The following is a 6,569-nucleotide window of genomic DNA, read 5'->3' on the forward strand; positions in this document are numbered from 1 at the left end:
CTGCAGTGTGCGCCTCTGCTTTTCCAATACCCTTTATACTGTCTCTTGTTTGAATGAGAAGTAGTGATGTCAAACTGAAATGTGATTCCTCCCAGACCCATCCCCCTATCCACAGACGACTGTTCAGATCTCTCCGAGCTGCTGTTTCTCTCCAGTGCTCTTTGTAAAGAGGAATACGGGAGGGATCTTAAATCCATATGTCCACATGTTACCAACAAACAATGCATTGACGTCTTAAGGTGGCCGCAGCTTTAGTAGTCGTTGGCTGAACGGTCGTTCGTCTGACAGCTATTCCTTCCATGCACATACACACTTGGATGGGTTGCATGTTTTTAATGGAGAGAGGAGGGTAAGCCATGGCCAGACACCTCCGGCAGCAGATTACAGTCTTCGAAAACAAAAAAATCCAATTCCTTCGATGTATGACACCTTCATGTAATTCTTCTTACTTGTATAGCACCAATGCTTTACTGAAATTGTATCATAAACTAAACTCTGAGTATGAGTATGTCTTGAGTAGATGGGAGGAAGCCCATGCAAACACAAGGAGAATATAGACAGAGGTCATCCATGGTTGGGTTTGAACCTAGTACTCCAACAACCACATTGGTGATCTCTGAGCCACCGTTCTGCCCATGTGGGTCCAGTAGGGTCAGGAGGTTCCGTACACATAAGACAGTCAGTTGGTATTGCCAAAGTCATCCTTCACCTCATATGTATGGAAGCTTTATCCGCCAGCTAAATCCCATGTTCTTACCTCTGCACTCCTATAGCAAAGAACCAGTTCAGTGCCCTAGACCTGCATCTGAACATCCTGACCAAGGTGGAGAGTCTTGTGGGCTCCCTTAATAGAATACAAGTCAAAGGGTACACAACCCACCAGCCTCCATAGCTATGCCCTTGTTCCGACACATCATGCCTTTATCCCCCTTGTAGTTTCTTTAAAAATGGAAGCATCTGTGATAGATTTTTTACAAGGTGCGAGGCATCTCATACATGTCTCACAACTTAACCTTGAGCAGAAACAATATGACGGCTGTCAGGAATTGATTGACAAATGTCTCTATTGCTTAGGATACAATGTGTCAGCCAATACTATTTATATATGTACATGAGCCTCTATAGGTCATCACGTCAGCTGGGAGTCTCATATCCAGATTCTGATAGCATTCTGGGCTAGGAAGTTTTATATAGTGTATTATGGAGTGGCATACAGTGGTGGGCAAAAATTTTGAAATGGATACAAATTTTGGTTTTCACAAAATTTTCTGATTCAGTGTTTTTAGATCTTTTGATAACAGTCTAACTTGTGTGTCCATCGGTTGACCATGAACTGTCCATCACATGACCATGGACTGATTTTTATCCACTGAGAGTAAGTAGAATGAATGACAGCGAGCTAAAAAACTGAAGAATTGATGCAGAAGGTATATTGAAAAATTCTACAACATTTTATTACACAAACAATAACATTGGTTTCTCAATACTGATCTGAAAATGGACAACCCCTTCAAGACCACCTCTTTAAGCCAAAGTGAATTACATTCATCTGAATGGATGCCATGAAATTCCTCTGTAGCAGGTTCCCTGGTGATAACTTTTTGTCTTGGACAAGCTTCATAGCAATGAGTTTATGGTAGTGACACAGACCCTGAAAGTCAGATCTGATCAATAATAATCTGGTAGCTCCAGCGTGGTATAATAATAGGGCGATGCCTTCCTTGCAACAAGTCAGTTTTTGAAATTTCTAAATTTTCATGATCAACTGTGATTAAAAAGTGAAAGGAACCATAGCAACTCAGCAATGAAGTGACAGACCACATATGGTTTCCAAGTAGGGTTGCTGAGTGCTGAGACGCAATGTGCCTAAAAATCACCAAATGACTCAATACCTGCAGAGCTACAGACCTTGTCCGGCATTAACATCACCCCAAAAACTGTTCTTAATGGGAGCTTCATGGCATTGGTTTCATTGCTGGGCATGTGCATGCAAGCCTTACATCACCAAACACAATGAACGGCATCAAATGGAGTAAAGCACAATGCAACCTGTGGACAAGCATGCCAAGACAATTATATGCTTCCAAATTTGTGGAAACAGTTTGGGGAATGCCTTTCTGTACCAGCATGACCAAAGCAATTCCCATAACCATATGTGAAGGATCTCACATTACCAAGCCACTTAGCATAACTGTGATCAGCTTTCTAACCTTCAACTAATGCCCTGTGAGTGTCTGAGTTCATAGGATAATATGAAATGAGCTTTATAAATTTTAGATATTTATTAACCCGGGTGGGTTGGTACTATCCACTAACATATACAGAAGTACATATCAGTGAATGTCAAGCAAATACAGGTAAAAGTACAATACAATACAGAAAATAAAATGGGAATAAAATAGTAGAAAAGATATAGTGCCAAACAAAGTTATGGTCTGGTTCACTGGGGCCTCACTCCTAGGCCTCAAGGCGCTTTCTTCAGTCAGTCCAAAAAAAGCGTGCTGTTCCAGAGTTCTTTGCTGAGTGACCCAGAATCTCCATCTTTCTTTCATCATATGGCTAGTGCCACATCCACACCTCCCTCCTAGGTAGGCCTCCTCCTCCTTCCCCCATTGCAGAACGCTGGGAAAGAGGGATATCCTCCTAGGAGCTGGGAGAGATGTGTCTGGGGGTGAACTTGGGGTGACTTCTCCCGCCCTAGACATCTGCTGTCCAGTAGCAATAAACTGGCTGGCCAGAAAGAGCCATGTCCCATGGTATACATATGACACCACTGAAGCTAATTGACCCCAATGCAAACACCACTTAAACAAAACATCCGTCTGTAGGACTGATATGAACAAGTAATAAAAATACATTTCAAAGAAAGATACATCATTGAGGGGCTCTTTATCACACCATAGGTATAGTTAGGTGAGTTTGATGTGGAAGAACTTGACTCTTTCTTAAAGAGCCCTGACCTCAACCATATCTTAGACCTTTGTAATGAATCAGAATGGAGATTACGAGCCAGGTTTTCTTGTCCAACCTCACAAATGCTCTTATGGGTGAATGGGCAAAAATTCCCAAACTTTTGTGGAAGGCTTTCCTACAAGAGTGGAAGCTATTTTATCTGCAAAAGGGGACCAACATCATATAGATAAAGAATGGGATGTCATTTATGATGTAATGTGGAGGTATCCGGGATATTTCAGTTGCAGGAGGTAGTCAATAGTATTTTTTCCCTAGTTCACTAAATATACACATAATAAATTCTATATACTGTGGGGTCACAGGACTCCATTCATGGCTTTTCCTGAGGTTGCCTTGAAGCATGATCCTTTTCAAATAACATACACTATATATGCATAGGTACATGCATTTAAGGTCCTGTCTTGGAGACCCGTGACTATACATCTCCTCACTCCGCTCTGGGAGGTATATATGATGTCATTTATTAGGAAAACATTCAGTAACACGAGGGGGCTGCTTGGAAAAACAGAAATAATAAACCAAGCTTTTCAGAAATATATATTCCCGTTCCTCGGTGGATGTAAAGGGGAAGATTGTAGAACAAACATAAAGTAACAAGATCCGATGTGTAGATTCTAAGTATCATTGTCTGTTCTTGTAAGGTAACTGGAGGAGATATAAGATACCAGCTGTAACCCAAAAATATTTTACTCGGTAGATGAATGAATCAGTAATCTCAATATGAACCTCTATGTGTATGTCCAGAAACGCTGAATGCTTATTTACGGGTAATGCTTGGTCTGGGGACCAAGTTCCTTGTTCTCCCTGAATCTAATGTGAAAAAATCTTGGTGGTTTGCAGTTTCCGGACTCAGCATGCTGTTCATTTTTCTGAAGAAATTTGCTATGTACTATAGATTTACCTTGCAAGTGAAAGGTCAGCCATGTAATACATATAGTAGATGGCTTAAAGGGAGTCTGTCGGTAGAACCCAACACATAGATAGGTTAGAGTCATCTGAATCAAAGTTTTTTCCATTCTCTGCAGGGGTGACAGTACGTAGTTGCTGTGGTCGCCTTGATCAGTGGCGTAACTACCACCATAGCAGCGGTAGCAGCTGCCACAGGGCCCGGGACATTAGGGGCCCGGTGACAGCTGCTACTGCTGCTATCATTATGCTCGGAGGTCTTTTCGGACCCCCGAGTATAATGATCGGGGCCCCCTGTTGGTGGAATACTTTCCACCAACAGGGGGCCCCGAAGCTGCTGCAACGGAGACACAGGAGCTGCAGGTCTGGCTCCTGTCAGCGCTGCAGGACGTTCCCCCTCTCTCCCCCCTCCCTTTCTCTGCTGTCCTCTGCCCACCAATGAGAGGAGGAGGCGGGGCTTATCCCTGCCGTCCAGCACAGAAGAGAAGAGGAAGAAGCTGCTCCAGGAAAATGAAACTGAAGCTACACAGGTACGTACTGGGGTTACTATACTTATTACTATCAGGCATTTGGGGGGATTACTTGTGTTTTAGTGACTCCATGTGCCTCATAGTAATAGCAGTTAACCCCATCATCTCCCTCACATTAACCCCTGTTTGCCTCACCATAAGAGTTACTGATATGTGAGACATATGGGGGTAATAGTAATGAAGATACTTTATTATTACCTCCATGTCTCTCACATATCAGTAACTCTTATGTGAGGTACACAAGGCTTAATGTGAGGGACATGATAGGGTTAACTTCTATTAATATGAGGCACATGGAGTTACTAAATTGTAATGCACAGGACCAGATTTTTTTTTATCCACAATTTGTCCTGGTATAGCGGTCAGCGGTGACAGTATTTAGTCCTGTAGGGGCCACTAAGGGACATAATACTGTGTGCAGGGGCCACTAAGGGACATAATACTGTGTGCAGGGGGCCACTATGGGACATAATACTGTGTACAGGAGCCACTATGGGGGATAATACTGTGTGCAGGGGCCACTATGGGGGATAATACTGTGTGCAGAGGCCACTATGGGACGTAATACTGTGTGCAGGGTCCACTATGGGACGTAATACTGTGTGCAGGGGCCACTATGGGGCGTAATACTGTGTGCAGGAGCCACTATGGGACATAATACTGTGTGCAGGGGCCACTATTGGGTATAATACTGTGTGCAGGGGCCACTATGGGACATAATACTGTGTGCAGGGGCCACTATGGGGGATAATACTGTGTGCAGGGGCCACTAAGGGACATAATACTGTGTGCAGGGGCCACTAAGGGACATAATACTGTGTGCAGGGGCCACTATGGGGGATAATACTGTGTACAGGAGCCACTAAGGGACATAATACTGTGTGCAGGGGCCACTATGGGGGATAATACTGTGTACAGGAGCCACTATGGGGGATAATACTGTGTGTAGGGGCTACTAAGGGACATAATACTGTGTGCAGGGGCCATTATTGGGTATAATACTGTGTGCAGGGGCCACTAAGGGACATAATACTGTGTGCAGGGGCCACTATGGGACATAATAGAGCGCGCAGGAATGCGTAGGAGGGACTCGGTCGAGATCTTTGGTGTCAGGGGGGCCCCATGTCAAAAGTTCGCCACGGGGCCCCGCCATTCCTAGTTACGCCACTGGCCTTGATGTATTGAAGCTTATGATACATGGAGCAGAGGTTTCTATTTGGTATTCATCCAAGGTGAGGTATAACTCTGAATCATACTGGAAAATATGGTTTCTTTAAGATGATGCTGTATTTTAATAAATCCTGCCTGTGACACTGTACCTATAGATGCCCTCAACCTAAGAAACAGAAGAGTAGCTATGAGTTGTAGACTGATATTATCGCAATGCTTTTCTTCTTCTGAGCTCTGCATACTCAGTTATGACACTTGACAATCTGTTCCCAATTTAAAGGTACCTCACACATAGGAGAAAGTCTATGAGGCCAAAGAACCTTCTACATTGAAGTCCTATTGTGGTTTTGCAACACTCCTTAGGTATGTATGGTTAACACGTCATGTATTGTTCCACCGGGAAGTTAGACCACAGAGGTCTATGTTGTCATAGAATTGACCATAAAGCATTCAGATCTATCACTTGTGAATTCAATGGATTCCAAGGAAACAAAATGGAAATTCTATTATAAATGAATATAAAAAAGACCATCAGTATTTCTGTATAGTTCATGAATCCAACTGTAGACATATGGTGTAAATTACTACTGTATCTCCCCCGTCCTCAGGGAAGATCTCTGAACCGTCTATCAATATATTGGTAGAACTGATCACAAAAAAAAGCTTCCTATTTTATTGCCTTGGATGAGTTACTTCCAAGAAGAATTTTCAGGTCATGTGTTGTTGTAGGCAGTTTAGTATTGGCAACCATACTTTGTGAGTTACTAAGAAAAGGTCCAATCTATATATAGCTTTTCAAGGGTGAAAGGTTCTGCATAAATTGAAATTCATCATGACCTGGTAGACATATATGGTCACGACTAGAGATGGGTGAACCAACTTATATGAAACTGAACAAATGGAGAGTCATCTCTGGTAAATAAAATGGCCTCCTCGTGCTCTACTGGTGACATCATGCGCTCAGGGTCAATGCTGAGACTTGTGATTGAG

The sequence above is a fragment of the Leptodactylus fuscus genome, chromosome 10, assembly GCF_031893055.1.
Source record: "Leptodactylus fuscus isolate aLepFus1 chromosome 10, aLepFus1.hap2, whole genome shotgun sequence".
In the NCBI taxonomy this organism is placed as follows: domain Eukaryota; kingdom Metazoa; phylum Chordata; class Amphibia; order Anura; family Leptodactylidae; genus Leptodactylus; species Leptodactylus fuscus.